General features: G+C 35.2%; 1 pseudogene; it reads right to left on the bottom strand.

Moving 5' to 3' along the window:
- Positions 1-4,805: 4,805 nt before the first annotated feature.
- On the bottom strand, positions 4,806-14,440 carry LOC115068136 (annotated as a pseudogene).
- Between the last annotated feature and the right edge of the window lie 3,011 nt (positions 14,441-17,451).

The following is a 17,451-nucleotide window of genomic DNA, read 5'->3' as shown; positions in this document are numbered from 1 at the left end:
GAGATTTCGAACAAAGACTGTGCACACTAGAGAGGATTTCTTGTTCAAGGGCTAGAAGTATTTGGCAAGACAATTTTTGTAGTTATAAGTAGCTATGCAAAAGTGTCCCAGGCAAAGAGATTTCACTGGAATCATGTAAATGAACCTACACCATTTCCTGTCAAATGAATGATTAAATAAATCGGCTTGGGTTTTATGCTATATAGGTTGACTGATGCCCCCCTCACCAGATACTGGTTTATCATAAGGCCCACATAAGAGAATGTAGGGACTGTAGGTTTTCACTTCCATAATTTTTCTTCATAAATGGTTTACATTGCCTTTCCGTTTTATTCACTGGCCTTTGATCTTAGATCCCTAATATACCTTTGCTAGCTGGGCCTGTTCTTGGTCCTTTGTCACAGTCATACTTAAGTGTTAGTAATGTTTTAAGCATGGTGTCGTATAGCAATTTCCTCCATGGTAAGACATTTCATATTGAAACTCCTTAAGATCTAGAATGTTAAAAGGGGGGTAAACAACAGAATATTCTAAGATGTGAACAACAGGCTGTTGTTCTAAAGAGAAGAAAGTAGAAGGATATTCCAAGCACTGCCTACTCTTGCAGAAGACTCAGGTTTGGTTCACAGCATCCACATGGCACCTAACAACCATCCAAATGCCAGTTTGAAGGAATCTGATGCCATGTTCCAACCTCTGTGGGCATGCATGACATGGATACACTTATATACAGGCAGGCAACACACTCATAGACACAAAATAAAAATAGTAAATAAAAAAGGAAACAAGCATCCCATAGAATTCCTCAGAGCATTAATGTGGCAATAGATATTTTGAACCGATAAGAGCAGGATGAAACATAAAATCTTTTCAAACTTATTTGGAAATAATGTTTTTTTCTAAAGTTGTTTAACAGGCAAGATTTCCATAGCACACATATTATAAAGTTATTATTTTTCAAGTGTTTATTTTGATCAGGGAGTCACAAAGGCTATAAATTTATAATTCAATTGGAGGATTAGCATTGAGTTAAAAAGAATTTGATAAAGTAGTATCATTAAATAAGTGCACTGTGACCCCCCGTCATCTTAAAATTTCTGCTCAGAATTTATATATCTCTATTTGAATAAAAGAGTATTAGTTTTAGCAACAGGTCAGGATAACATATACCCCTTTTGAAATTAAAGTATCTTATTTATAAATAATATTTTCCAACCATATCCTTTTTTATCTAATTTGGTCTCCAAAGAATTATGAAAGACAGAAAAGGCATTACAATGTTGATATTGTAGATGGTAATCACATATTAAATGATTTGGCTGCATGATAGGTAGATAGCTAGGTGATAGATGACTTAATAATTTTCATTATAAAAAAAGTGCTTTTGAAAATGTAGTGTCTTTTCAGATACTTCTAAAGAATTTTAAAACTTGTTATAAATTTACTACTAATACAGTTTTAGCATACAGTTAAATATTAAAATTTTTTTCATGTGTAATGATAGTCCACTAAACTGGAAACAAATATGTAGCTAGAAAGAAAGTGCTTTCACCATTATGGTGTAATGACAAAAAGAACACAAGACAATATCTTTTAAAAAATATCCATGAATATTTGTGGTTTAATACATGTTTAGAAAATATTCTAAAATATAAATATATTTAAAATAATGCAAATATACCAAACATACAACTTGCATTGTATACATCCTTCATAGGACTGGCAACAAAGCATGTAACATGGTGAAATTGATTGAATTTAATTTTTATATAGGTAGTTTAGAAATATATGACACATTTAAAAACATGACAAAGCCACACATCCATACTGCATCAAGACATCTTTCAAGGAATGCTTGTATATATTAAGTAACAGAAAGTTTTATTTATAACTAATATACTAATATTTCAGTAATTGCCATCCTCCCAAAATTAGTAATAAAACCATTGAAAATAATTAAAAATGCTTTATTTTTATTTATTGCCAAAAGAAAATCATAGTTTAAATGTTATGATCATTATGCCCAAGGCATGCAAAATCCATCACTGATGGAATCTATGATATTTTGCTTCAGTATAACTTTCTTATTAATGAATGTATTTAGTGTATTAGACACATTGCCATCATTAGGCTTCAGGAAAAAATTGACCATTGGCATGGCTTACCATCCCACGGAAATGAATGCTACATTCCATGCTCAGATCAGGGCTATAGAAAAGAGCACTTCTGGGGTAGTGAGCACTGAGGCATTGATTCTACAGATATAATGGGTAAAGCCTATATCCCATTATTCCATATATTCATTTCCTGAAGTAGTCACTCTACTAAACCAGATTCCCAAATAGCCCACCAGGAAGCAAATTCTTCGTGAAAATTTCTGTAAAATCCTAGTGAAAATTTGCATAACTGACTAATGAAGGTCAATGAATGTGATATATTGTATTATTCTATCACCCACCTTTAATGTGAGCATTATAGGCAGAATTTTAATTCAGATGTTGACCATGTTTTTAAAATTTTGGCTCAATTTCTATAATGAAACTAAAGAACATGATTTCTTCGACACAACATATCAACATTATTACTTAAAGCCCAATTAGATAAGGGCCCAGAGGAGAACCAGAGAAATGGATGGTGGGTCCTAGACGGCGCACTGTTGGAGACCGATTAGTATTGGATTACTTACGATCTCTAGAAAGGCTGACTAGACTCCAATGGATGAATTTGCATTGAAGGGCATCTGGTATAAATGCTTGACTGGATAAGACTTTACATGTATGGCAGAATTCATGAGGTCCAGTGGGGTCTGGGGGGGCACGGATGGGCGAGGGGGTCTAAATTTGATGAATAACTGTCGTATGAAATGTGCACAAGCTCAATAAAAATTTTTAAAAATTATAACTGGATACATTTCTTATTGTTTCACCTCTGATCTCTTCTCCAAACATATACTGTATACTAGAGTACATTAATAGGTGGTATGCTGTAAATGATACAGTTGCATCTTTGACATAATTTTATTTTATGAAATTTTATAATGTTCTAGACAATTTTCCCCTAATATTTATCAGTGTATAGGAGAGAACTCTTCTAATCTTTATCCTCACAGTTAGTAATATTTTACCTAGTATACTCATACTCAGATTTCAGACTCTAGATTTCAATCTGTTGCTTTTGCTGATCTAATGTTCTATTTTTGAAAGCCAAATAATCTCAGTTCAATAGAAATTTATTTAGAGTCAGTTTGGAGAAAGAAATGATTCTCACTTCTGAAAGCATTAATGTAGTAGGAGGGACCATTTTTGAGGAAATATCAAAAGTACAATGCAATGCTACAGATGACTAGAGTTTTAAAAGAGAAAACAGTTCTTCAAATAAACCAAAGAGAAAGCAACAGCTCAGGAAGTAGAGGGCCTCAGCGCTGAGGGGGTTCTGGCTAAGATTCTCTTTCTCAGTTAATTCATGGTAACAGCTGCTGAGAATGAAGGGGTAAATAGGGATTTTGTTGGAAATCTTAGTGAGATGCGTTATCGTTGGTTTTGTTCCTAAAAGAATACTTTACACATTGAAATTTTTTTGCTCAAGTTTATCTGATGTTAATTTTTAAATAAATGTTCCTAGAAGAATATTTTACACAGAGAAATATGCATATAACAGGACTCTTTACATCAATTTCTTTTAACTCCAGCTTTGAAAGTATTTTTCCCTAGAGATTAATTTGTCCATTTTTTTAAGTTTAGAGGCAGTACTTTATCTCCTAATTAAAATATGTAAGCATACTTTTTCACAGAAATTTGCTAGATTTTAAATGGCATGGATTAGAGATGGCTCAGCAGTTAGGAGCAGTTGTTGCTTTTGCAGGTGTTCTGCAATCAGTTCTCAGAACCCACATTCAGCTGCTCAAAACCTCCTGTAACTTCACTTTCAGGAGATTCAGCAGCCTTTTCTGACCACTTTGAGTTCCAGGCATCCAAGTGGTACACATGCATCCATGCAGGCACTCACATCTACACATAAAACCAAATGAATATATCTTTAGATGGGAGCTAAAGGTTATTCAGACAGATAAATGAATTGCATCTTGTAATTTCCAGCTCTAGCTTACAGCTATCTGAATAATGAATATTGACCACTTGAATATGTTAATGTGACATATCCATCTCTAAAATGGTTTGTTTAGGGACTGGAGAAATGGTTCCATGGTTAAAATCACTAGCTGCTCTTGCAGAAGTCCTGGGTTCATTTCCCAACACCCATATGGTGGCTAGCAACTATCCTTACTTAACTCAAGTTTCAGGAGACCTGATGCTTTCTTCTGATCTCTGCAAGCATTGTACAACATGGGCACACTTTCATTCAAGCAAACAATACACTCATACACATAATAAAAATTTAAAAATGACCTATGTTTCTATTCTTGCCCCATCTGTTTTCATTTATGAATATATGTCACTGCTAGAAGGGTTTGCATTTAATTTTTCTACATACAATGTACATTTTTATTTAATTTTGTGCATTTCATACAAAACATCCTGTGGTGTTTATCTTTATATACCCTCCCCCAATCACACCCCTCTGGATTTCATGCATCTGTCATATACGTTAAGTTCTATGGAGTCAAGTTAGTGTATCCAGAGATCCTCAGTGCAATTTCATCCTCTAGGGTCTAGTCAGTCTGTCTGGAGGCTGTCTCTTAAAGAATATCAACTCTCCCTGCCCAGTAATAATCAGCTATTGGCAGCTGATTGCATGCTGCTTTTTAAAAGAAACCTTTTTTTCAATTTTAGATATTTAAATGAGAACATTTATTTTATAAATGATCTCTGAAATCCTCCATATGAACTGGATCCTGCAACAGCTGCCCTCTTGGGTTTCAGTCTTATTCTTTCATGGAATCTGTGTCTTAATCTGTGATAGACAATTTTTAGGTGCCACACTCGCCAAGTTCCAGTGGTATTTCATTTTCATCTCTTAGTCTTGGCCCTCCCGTTATTCTCTCTATTTTGCTTGGCAGGACAGCCACATTTGCTACTGATTGACTTCTGAAGGTGGTAGGAGTCACAGCAGCAGCACAAAGTGTGTGTCTTATTCAGATGCTTTCCAAATGATGAGCCCTTCCTCTTCCTGCTTCTCCTGCTGAGGCCAAAGAACTTAGTTTTAATTGTGTGTGTATATGTGTGTGTGTGTGTGTGTGTGTGTGCCTGTGTGTGTGTGTCTGTGTGTATGTCTCTGTGTGTGTGTCTGTGTGTATGTGTCTGTTTGTGTATTTGTGTGTCAGTGTGTGTGTGTGTGTCTGTGTGTGTGTCTGTGTGTATCTGTGTGTGTGTCTGTGTGGTCAGTGGCTGTGTCTGTATATGGTATCTGCACATGAGTATGGTGCCCACATGACCAGAAGAAGTCAGATCTTCTTGAACTAGAATAACAGGCAGGTTTGAGTGACCAAAATGAAGGCTGGGAGCCTAACCAGGGTCCTCTGTCCTTTCACACGTTCTGTTATCTTTCTACTGGATAATTTTGATAAAGTTGATGTGAATGATTGAAATCAATGACTTTATTTTTTAAATCTTTTGGTACATATTTCTAAACTGTCATTCAAAATGTTTGTGCCATAACTTCCATAAGCAAATACACGACTGCCTCAACTGACTCACAGCACTGAATTGCCAAATTGAACCAAAAAACAAATGCAGATGTAGTTATTGTCTGTCAACACCCTGTTTACTTTGGAAGCAATAGAAATACTCAGTAGAGAACTAATTGAATAAGTTTCAGAACAAAATACATGCAATATATTATACAACTAAAGAGTATGTCTTCATTTACTGACCTTTCAAAATGTTCATAAACTCTGGAGTTATGTGAAGTTATAAAAACATATTTCACTGACTTTATTTTATCTTGAATATATATTATCTAATATTTGAATCACGGGGATTTATGTTTTGTTTTGTGGTACTCGGGTTCTACAATAAGGTGTTGTACATACTAGGCAAGCACACAACCACTGAGCTAAATCCCTGGACCCAATTCTCCAGTTTTAAGCAGTGGATATCTGTGATAGGTGTTAAGTGAGGATATGTGTAGTTTTCCATTTAAAACTTATATATTTCTAAATTATTCATGAATTATTTAATCAATCTATTTATGGCTAAGTACAGAATAAAAGCAAAAAATCAATCATATTTCAAAGGTATGTTATAAAGAAACAGTGAGACACCTTATAATCTGCTTACAACCTTTAAAGCCCCCTCCCCTTGCGTTCTTAACAAGAATGCTTAAGTAAGTCCGTTCATTCAATCAACTGTGTAAGTGGGAAGGTGTTTCTGAAACAAAGATCAACCACTCACATGCATGTGATCCGGACTGGGTCAAACCACTTAAGAGTATTTTGATATTTTGTGCAAAACACAGTTTTCCAAGGAGAATAAAGCGTGCCCAGTCTTTCACTACTGTCCTCTCTTGCTGTGCACTTCACCTTACCAAAACCAAATATAATGACTGATAAAATTTTGAGCAAGACCCTCTAAGCACAGAAATGCTGTAATAGGGATCCCAGATTAGTGTCTTGCTTGTCAGGGTCTGTAAGATCTCATACCTACATGTTTATACCATGCTCAAATATGACTTTCCTATTTTGCTCACACTGGCTAACTCATGGAATACCAACTCACAATTTAGGAGGTTATGTTTTACTGCCTATCATTGTTGATTATTTTGGTAAAAAATTATAATTAATTTATGAACTACAACAATTCTCACTGAGCAAGGTGAGTAAATTGGCATAGGTAAATTTACCTAGTGTTTTTTAAGAAGCAATTGTCAGATACTGTGGTAGATGTGTTTTTCAATAAATAATCTCTTTCTCTCTCTCTCACCATCCTTTCTTAACTTCAGTAAAGACATATTTGCATAACTGACTTCATTACACAAAGACGTCCTACATATAACAAAGTTGTACGACTCAAATGTCCTTACATTCTTTTAGAAATTAGAGAATTAGAGAAATCTTCTAAATAAAACCTGCCATTCCTTTTGAGCAGTGGTTCTCTAAACATTGTATGCATTGAAACAATCTGGAAATCCTGTTGAAACCGAAAAAGATGAGTCCTATACCTGGAGGTCTTGAAAGTTACTCTACAGTGAGACTTCAAAGTTGCGTGCTAACCAATTCACAAATGACGCTTTCATTTACAAATAATGCGTATTTTGAGGACTGCTGTCCTACAGATGACACTTTTGTTCATATCCAATCTTCCTACCCATGTGAATTTTCTCATTGGGGAAAAATATTTTTGGAGAGGAAAAATCATAACACAACAGAATAATATGCTTCTTTTATCATGTTTACAGAATTGTCTGTATTACAGTGGATTCAATGTGTTCATTGTGTTCGTGTAATATAATGATACCATGGAGGCATTAAGGTAATAGAAGCAGTAGAGGATTTTAAACAGAATGAAGCAACACAGGATAGCATTTTAGGATGGAAAGCATTTGATTTTAATGAGCAAGATTTCTCCAAGGATTGGCAGCATAATATAAAATTATAAAATGTCCTTAGGCAGCCACCGGTTTGTTTGAGATTGTGTTAACAAAAATGGATATACAGTAATGCAACTCAAAAATGAATGTCAAAAAGGAGCAAAAACATTATAGAAAAAATGAAATATTTATGTTGGAGTACCTGACATTTTAAGTTAAGATAGTTGAGATGTCACTACAGTTTTCTAAATAAGAGTTCAGGCTCAATTTTTGTAATTATTTGTTTTCTGTGTGTATTTTTTTTGTTATGTTTTTTTTTCTGAGACAAGATCTCCCTGTAACACCAAATAACCTGGAAATGTCTATGTAGACCAGGATAGCCTTGATCTCAAAGAATCCCTTTAACTCTGCCACCTGTGTCTGGGGATTAAAGGCATGAACCACCAGACCCAACTTCAGGCTTATTTTTTAATGTTCCTTCAAAAACTGAATCAAAGTAGGAAAAGTTATGTAACTTAGAATACAGTAAACCATATACATACATATACATATACATATACATAAACATATATATTATATATAATTTAAGCTATGACTAAAACACCACTGCCTTTTTGGACCATCCTTCCCAGACACCTATTTACAGGTTGACTTCCATAATTCTCCTGCATTACAAAATACTTTTCAAATAAGTGTTTAATAACAATGGAAATATTTGAATTTGTCTATATGACATAAAAATTTAGGTAAGTCAGACGTCAATTGCTCAGGAATAAAGGTTATGAATCAACAACTGGGACCTACCTCATTAAACTAAAAATCTTCTATACAGCAAAGGAAACAACCAAGGAAGTGAAGGGAAAACCCACAGAGTGAGAGAAATGTTTTACAACTGACATATCCGATAAACCATTAACATTCAGAATATATAAAGAACTCAAAAAACAAAGAATCAAAAAGAAAGTGACCCAAATAACTGATGGGCTAAAGATCTGAGCAGACATTTCTCAAAAGAAGCAATAAATGTGGGTGAGAAACATCTTAAAAAGTGTTCAAACTCAATAGTAATTTGAAATGCAAATTAAAACCACTTTAAGATTTCATCTTACCCCAGTAAAACTGGCTAACATCAAGAGAACAATTGTTGCCAAATGCTGAAGAGGATGTGGGGAAGAAGGAAAGCTTGTCCACTGCTGCTGGGATTGCTAACTTGTGCAACCCCTATGGAAAGTAGCATGGAGAACTCTTTAAAAACTAAAAATGAACCTACCACATGACCCAGTTATACCACTCCATGGCATATATCCAAAAAACTCATCCTATTGTAGAGACACTTGTACATCCATGTTTGTTGCTGCTCATTACACAATAGCAAAGAGATGGAAGCAGCCCAAGTGTCCCTCAACTGATTAGTGGATAATGAAAATGTGGTACATTTACACTATGGAGTTCTACTCAGCAATAAAGAAAGAAAAAATCATGAAATTTGCAGGTAAATGGATAAAACTAGAAATTGTTGTACTAAGTGAAGTAACACAGATTCACAAAAATAAACAACATATCTTATTCTCCCTCATGTGTGGATCCTAGCAACAAATTCTTATATGTGATATGTATCCTGATTAACTTCAGGAACCAGGATAATGAAAAGGAACCAGGGAGATAAAGGGAAAGAAGGAACTTGAGAGAGAAAAATAGGATAAAGGTGTTACTAAGGGAGAAATGGATAAATAGGGATATTTAAATGGAATTGGGAGAGAGGGTCATACAAGGAACTTTGGGGATAAAGGGAAAGAAGGAGCTTAAGAGAGGTGGGACCATAGGAGACTGGTATTATCAAGGGAGAAATGATGAAAATATGGACAATTTAAATGGGGAAGCCATGGTGGAAGGCTTAGACAGGTAGAGAAGGAGGAGAGATAAATATTGCCAATCTAGTGTAAGAAAACAAAGGGAGTCATGTTAGTCCAACAACCTAATGACAGATTACACATACAATGTCTATACGAGGCCATGTGTATAGCTAAATGGTACATAACAAGAAACGGTGCCAGATAGAAGAAACTTTCTTTTGAGTTGTTGGCCAGGGTGGTCCAAGACTTCCAAAATTGCACAGCTATTCCCAAAGCCCTTTATTGCCACCTAGAGATTAAAGATAAGACCCTATTACTGAAGATATACATACTTCAGACACATGATTTGGAGCAAATAAGGTAGAAAATCATGTGTGATACTGTAAACATAGCTAAATACACATGGTTGGAGAGGTCATAGATCTTAGAGAAAACCCTAAATCAGTCACATCCCTAGGCACATGCAATTTCTTGTTATGCACAAAATATGGATTCTTCTTTTTATAACAAATATCCCAATCACTACTCATCGAAGAAGCTTCGTTTGCACTAGTTGGAGACTACTAAAGAGTACCATACCTGGTCAACAGGTTGTCAATTTCCCAAGCCAAAGTGGCACATTTACAATGCAACCTCTATACCTGAGTCATAGAACAGAAAAAGTGGTAAAAGGACAAAATAAATTTAACAATTCTCATTAATGAAGTTCCCTCATGCAATAGAGGGCCAGAAACACAAAAGGTCACAAATAGCTAAAATGTAGAGATTAAGAATCTGCAGAATGCTAGTGGTTGGACAGGATTCCTATATTAAAGCCTACCCACCCAAGATTCAGGGACCATTGCTGAAGAGGGGGCAGAAAGATTGTAAAAGCCTGGGAGGAGGTGTGTTACTGCATGGAAATAGAGCCCTACAGGCTCCTGGGACCCTGCTCATAAGAGTCTATGGCAATGGTGTTAGCATGCACAATACCCATGCAAACTCAAACAGACAAAAGCCCAACATGAAACTAGGAAAATGGACAGTAGGCTTCCATCTTAGTTGAAGAAATAGTGACAGCTGATGACTGCTGGGTGAGAAAGAGCTGATCTTCCTAAAGCAAGAGACTATAGATAGGTTCAGTAGATGAACTTGCACTGAGGTACATCTGGGAACACTAACTTCACACAATAGGCCTTAACACAACTGTCAGAATTTATGAATTACAGTGTGTAGGGGGGCTATGGGAGGTTGCCAGTAGGGAAGGGGGTAGTAGATGATTAATATTGATTGAGATGAGATATTCTGTATGAAATACATAAAAATTCAATATCTTTTTTTAATTTAAAATTTTCTAAATTTGATGGAGAAATTTCAATATTTTATGAAATTTATTAAAATGAGCTTATTTTAATTGAAATTATGACAGTCTTCAATTTTAGTGATTTGCTTAACATTTATTTTTAAAGAACCAAAAGTTGATGGTAGTTAAATTATTTTAAGGATTGAGGTTACATTTCAATGCTCAATAATTCCAAGCATGCAATGTGCGTGCACATGTGCATGTGTGTGTCTGCATGTATGTGAGTGTATGTGTGTGTGTGTCTGTGTGTGTGTGTGCTTGTATGTTATAGGTAGGAAGCTGAGTTCAGAGGCCCACCTGCTAAGATTCCCTAATCTTATATCTCAAAACAAATAGTATTAAGGCATATTGCGAGTACAAGAAACAGATTTTTAAAAAAACTAATTCTGAGTCTAGAAGCAGACCAGAGGTATGAGAAAAGTCCATGGATCAAAGGCTGTAGAACACAAGAGTCACATGCATAATTCCCACCCTGTGTCGTAACTTTATATGATATGCTTTACTTGGGCATGCTTTGTCCCTTACATGTAGGCTTGGTGGAGAGAGCTTTCCAGAATTTCTGTCAACTGCTGTTCTTTCATATGTTCATTTTTAATGCATATTTTTATTGATTTTTTGTGAATTTCATATAATACATCTTAATCACATTTAGACCCCTACCTCATTTGAAACCCCCCAATAGCGTGCCCATAGGACTTCATGCATTCTGCCAATAAGTTAAGATCTATCAAGTCAAGCTTGTGTACCTAGATGTCTCTCTGTAACCTCATTCACTGGAGCCTGTTCAGCCTATCTAGCATCACTCTCTTAAAGAATTTTGGCTCTCTCTCACCCAGCAGTCATCAGCTGACAACAGTTCCTCGGCTAAGGTCGTGGCCTCATGCCCATTTCCCAAGTTTTATGCTAGTTTTTGTCTGATTGGGTTTGCATGGGTCTCACAAATGCTGTAACCATTGCTGTAAGATCACATGAGCAAGTTCTCAGAAGCCTGAAGGACTTTCTTTATGATCATGCACCAACCTTGACTCTTGCAACCTTTCCACCCCCTATCCCACAGTGGTCCCTGAGCCATGGATGTGTGAGGGTTAATATGAGTCCTATCCAGACACTCACAGTCTGCAGTCACTCATTCTCCACTCTGGCCAGTTGTGGGTTTCTGTGTGCATCACCTTCTGTTGCATGAGGAAGCTTCACTGGTGAGAGGTGAGAGATGCATTAGTTTTCTATCTGCTGTTCCATTATGCTCCATGAACATTAGATGCAGAGGCTCTATTGTAGATGTGACACTAAGAGCTGGGCATCTCACAGATACTTACTCTCTGGGTGAACAGTTGTGGAGCTCTGTAATAGTCTCCATCTGTTACAAAAAGAAACTTCTTTGATGAGTGGTGACTGGTATACTTGTAATTATATGGATGCATACTTATCATACAATAAGAAATTATATTTGTGTAGGGATGTGGCAGACATAGGGTTCTCACTAGGCCCTATGATCTCTCCAATCATATGTATTTGACTATAGTTCAAAAGCACACTGAAACATATTCATACAATAGCTGTGCATGAGTGTATGTGTATAGTTGAAGGCTATGTAACATAGGTTCATCTTTATGCTTCTCCCTCCTTGCCCTAATATCTTACTACAATGTTCCACAGAGAGCTGTGTTCCCAGGAAACTTTCTGAGGAAGTGAAGGAGGATCATCAGTTTTATAAAACTTCTTTCATGTTCTTAATATTATGGTTCCTGCCCAAGACACCACAAAACTCCCTACTTCATTCTTTGTTGGAGAGCACACTTTGGATCTCATGTATGAGGTGACTGGAATCCCTTTATCATAATAAGTTTAGTTTGAAGCCACCATATGCTAGAAGACATAAGTTTTGCATTAAAAGGTTTAAGCTGAGTAGCATGATGTGACCAGTGGCCCCAGGAAGGACTAGAAGCCGGAGAGCCTTCCCTGTGAAGTTTCCTTCTTCAGTGTGAGCCCTTGGACTACTAAGAACAAAAATTAATGCTTATATGTTGAAAATGTGACAGAGTACAGAAGAAACATTTATAGAGGGAATGCAGTGGTGGAAAGATTAGAAGGAAAATTGTGTGAGGTTATAATCATTGAGTACCAACAATATAAAAAAATAATGAAGTTAATCTAAACATAGAGTTAGCTCATGATGATTGATACGATACATTTAAAGGGATGATCTTTGTACCTAAGAAGTCAAGAGATCCTTTTTTCTTGCTTAAAAAGATATATATTTTCCCTTTTAAACATATATTTTAAAAAATGCATAACAAAACATGGTGCTTGGTGTGTTTCAGTAAGAAAAGTATTTAGAGATAATTACTTGAATGCTTTTACTGTGGAACATACTAAATTGGTTTCTTTTCATTTTTTTCTTCTTACTTTGATAAATAATATTTGACAACCACTTTTTTCTACTTTACAACTACTTAATGTAATAAATGTGCAAGATGCTTGCATATTGTTAAATGTGAACAAAGCAGAACAACAGTTTTTATAAGGTGTTTAAGCCTTTTAGCAATTTGTAGGTGTAACTGGCTTTATCTTTTAGCTGTTTTTGAGAGTCACAAAAAGATATTTCTGAAAGTAACTTTTGGTATCTTTAAGTCTGGGTTGAATAGATCTTTATTCATCCTGAGAAGTTTCACAAAACATCAGAAAATATGTATGTCCCTAAAAAGCTAATCTACTTTAAGCTGCTACTGTTTATAAATATCTTCAATCTTTAAATTATAAACTTTAGTTAGAAGGGTAAGCTATGGATCTAAGAATGTTCTCAAAGTACTATGTGAAGACTCTTGAGTACTCCATCTTAATACTGGCTATTTAGAGGTCGATTCTCAACTCCTTTGGCTCTGAGATTTTTCATTAATGGTAGTTACTATACAAGCTCATTAAGTAAGGGTCTCTGGATTACATAGATTTAGGTCTAGAAAATGACTCAACATTTGAAAGAAAATTAACATTTTACCTGTCACATCATAAGACACTTGTGACACATCAGTGGCCATGTGTAGTTACTCGAGTGGGGCTTTTGTCAAGAAATCTTGGGAATCATTATTCTTTGAGGGCAGCCATCTTTGCATCTGAGGTCTCATCCTCCTTTCAGATGGTGGGACATCATCCCTTACAGTGATTTTTTCCATGAAGAGGGAGAACAGGTGATGTTTTAGAACCCCAGTGAGGGCAATGTACTGTTTATCATGGCTGCAGCAAGTATTGAGTCTTTAGAGTCTCTTTTTCTTCAGCATAACAGGAGTTTATCAGTCTGGGATATATTTTATTCTCAGAGTAAAATTTCTCAGTTGGGCTTGTTATTGTGATTATAGTAATTTTCCCTGGACTTTTGGATTGTTGTTATTTCAGTTCAGAAACTGAAAAGCCAAATGCAAAATTAATGTGAAGTATCTGGCTTCCATTGCCCACTTTGTAGCTTCTTCCTAAGGTCTGGAGCAGTTTGATGAAATAAACATCTAACAGTAACCTTGTCTTAGGAGAAATTTTAATAACGTCTAATTATAGTCAACTTAATCATATACAAGCCATCATTATATTTTATTTCACATAAATCTTTGTGACTTAGTTGTAACTTTTTCAATATGCTTGAGCTTTCTTGCTTTGTTTTTACTTTTAAATTTATTTTGCATTCTGGATCAGTCCTTTAGGATAAAACCACCATTTCTCACCTGAAAAGCATTTCCTTTTTCTCATTTACCTTCTTTACTCCAAATATTCTCATTTCTATATCTTTTTATATCTCCTTTTTAAAAAAAGTTAATAAATCCTTCCTGCCTTTATTTTATTTGGAAAATTTAGAAAAATTTATAAATAAAATATATCTTAGTAAAATCCAGGAAGCTCTATCGGAAAGAGGCAAAACATGTTAACAGTCCTGGAGAGATTTTTAAACCAACAAATTTTAATTAAACAATTTGTCACACTTTAGAAAATGCTTGTGCTTAAAGTGCTCTGTTTTTATTTGGGTACATACGGCAACTAACTAAAGCAAGATATAACTCTTGTATTTTTGTTTTTATTTATGCATTTGTGTCCTTTTCTTTGTGAAAGCTGAAAACCTAGACCTGAGTCATGTCTCAGTTCTTGGACTCAAAAATCAGCAGAGCAGAGCAAGATCACTCAACATGAAGGCATTTGCTGGAAAGGGAAAAACTGTGTCCAGGAGCAGAACCGGTTCATTCTGGAGGGCCAGCACGTTTCCTCAGGCTGAAGGAATGTCTTTGGACTACATAGTAGAACACCTGTTGAGACAATCATCAGCCAAGTAATATCTTCAGACTGGTCAAGTGCATGTACTTCTCATCCTCTTTTATTTATTTTGCTCTGTTCTTGCCATTATTACTTACAGAATTAACATGGGGATTAGTCACAAATGTTACCTTTGAAGGCGCTCATAGTACGACATTTTGTTTTAAAATTTCAGTTACACTGTGATCTGAAGAAATTCGTGTTACTTAACAATTTCACTTTGTATGGCCATTTACTTACAAGCCAGGTTGGTACCAGGTAAACAGTACAACAGTATGAAAACATTTGTACATATAAACCATACACATAGACACAGATTTTTTCCTTTTTAGTTTTTATTTTTTAATTTATGTGTATGAGTGTATTGCCTACATATGTGTGCCGGTGTCGTACAATGCCTGTGGAGGCCAGAAGAGGGCATCTGATCCTCTGAAACTGAAGTTACAGAAGGTTGTCAGTCTTTATGTGGGTGCTGCGAACCAAACTCAGGTCCTTTGTAAGAGCCGACAGTGTTCTTAAACACTAACCTGTCTTTCTGGTCCTTATGTAGATTTTAAAAATGTAGTTTTTATAGTTTGGGTTCATATATATCATTTAAAGTTGTATTGTTATTATCATTATCTTTATATTATTATTATTATTATTATTATTATTGCATCTATAGGATTAAGCAAACAGTATTTAATCCTAAATAGACACTTATGAGATAGGACTTTATTATTTTTATTATCATTTTAAAATTTTATTCTTTGTGACTTACATACACATATATAATGCATTATGATTGCACCTACACCCCCATTCTTTCTTCCAATTCTCCCAGTGGACTGTCTCCAAACACATTCTCCCTACCAAGTTCATGTTTTTTTTTTTAATATCCCACCATACCCAATTAGTATGTGTCCTATGTACATGGCTGTAGGGCCATCCTTTAGACCATGAGCAACACACTAGTGATCACAGTCTGAAACATCTGAAAGGTAGTGAGCCTAACCTGATCATAAAAGAGTTGTAGGCAGATAGCTGCAGCTTGATTTTAAAATAATTATTATTTTCTTTAAATTAGAAATGATAAGAACCTTGAAAAATCTGTTCTTATAATTTTTTCCAAGACAGATAGAAATGAAATAGTTTTATGCTTAATATCACAATTATAAGTTAAAATTTATCTTAAAATGTAAAATATTAGTCTTAATTTTTGCAAGACTTACTAGTATAACCATTTTGTATCACATTCTGAGTGGGCTCAACCAGACTGTAAATGTTACTGCTTTGGGGCATGAAACTTGTAATTTCCATTGTGAAAATTTAAAACAGAATTTCTGTCAAGCATATAGATCATTTTACATGTATCACAACCTTAATGAAAATCTTATATTTAACACTTGCATATTAAGAATATAATTAGAAAAGAAATCTCTAGCAATTAATGTAATAAAAGGACTTGTTAAAAACATTTGAAATATTTTATTACCTACTTTGAAGATGTTTGCCATTATTGCATTTTGTAGAAGACAATAAGGTACAGAAGACTATTAATTAATTTATATTTCTTAATATTTTATTCTTTGAGAATTCCATGAGACTGTGCAATGTACTTTGATCATATTCTACCCAACTTTCTCCCTCCAACTTCCCCCAGAATCTCCCATCATGTCCCTCCCTCAACTTAGTACCTTTTTTCTTTTTAATTTTCTTTAAATAATTCACTTAGTCCAATTAGTGATTTCATGTATGTATGTATATGTGGTATGGGACCATCCACCAAACTTGGGAAACCTACTAGTGGCCACATCCCAAAGAAAAACATGACTATTCTTCCTTGAATAGCCATAAACTGCCAGTAGCTTCTCAGCTGGGAATGGGACCTTCCAGCTCCTCCTTCAGTCAAGCTGGAATTTTGATTGACTACAACTTGTGTAAGTCTTATGCAGGCAAATTCAGCTACTGTGAACTCCATTCATGATGACAGCCTCCATATCTCTCCAGAAGAAAACATGTAACAGCGCTCCTCCTCATCGTCCAGATTATATTCTTTCTACCCTTCCACGATGTCATCTTATCCTTGTGGAAGGCGGTTGATATAAAATATTTGACTCTTTTTTATAGAGTTTCAACAGCAAATTTATTCTTTTTTTGAGGATTAATCATATCAGGGAATCCAAAGAATTCAGAATTTACTTGACAATCCTAATCTGAGAGACAAGGAGAAAGGATTTTCAGAATGAAGACCCAACCTTCTATTCTATTTTCAGAGTGGTTATTGGAAAGTGAAGCATCTTCATTCACATAACATTACCCAGCTATCATGGGTAGGCTTGAGTATATGCACAGGAAAATTAGAAGCACAAGTTTGAGTCCCCATCTCTTCTGAACATGAACCAAAGACTTCCATTGTCTATTTCCTAGAGCAAAATCTCAATGATATTGAAATGAAAGTACTTCTGCAAGCATCTCTCATGTCACTTATTTTACTTCAGTGGT

The sequence above is a fragment of the Nannospalax galili genome, unplaced genomic scaffold, assembly GCF_000622305.1.
Source record: "Nannospalax galili isolate Female #2095 unplaced genomic scaffold, S.galili_v1.0 scaffold206, whole genome shotgun sequence".
Taxonomy (NCBI): Eukaryota; Metazoa; Chordata; class Mammalia; order Rodentia; family Spalacidae; genus Nannospalax; species Nannospalax galili.
The sequence above is the reverse complement of the archived record's forward strand: the minus strand, read 5'-3'. Positions and strand labels throughout refer to the sequence as shown.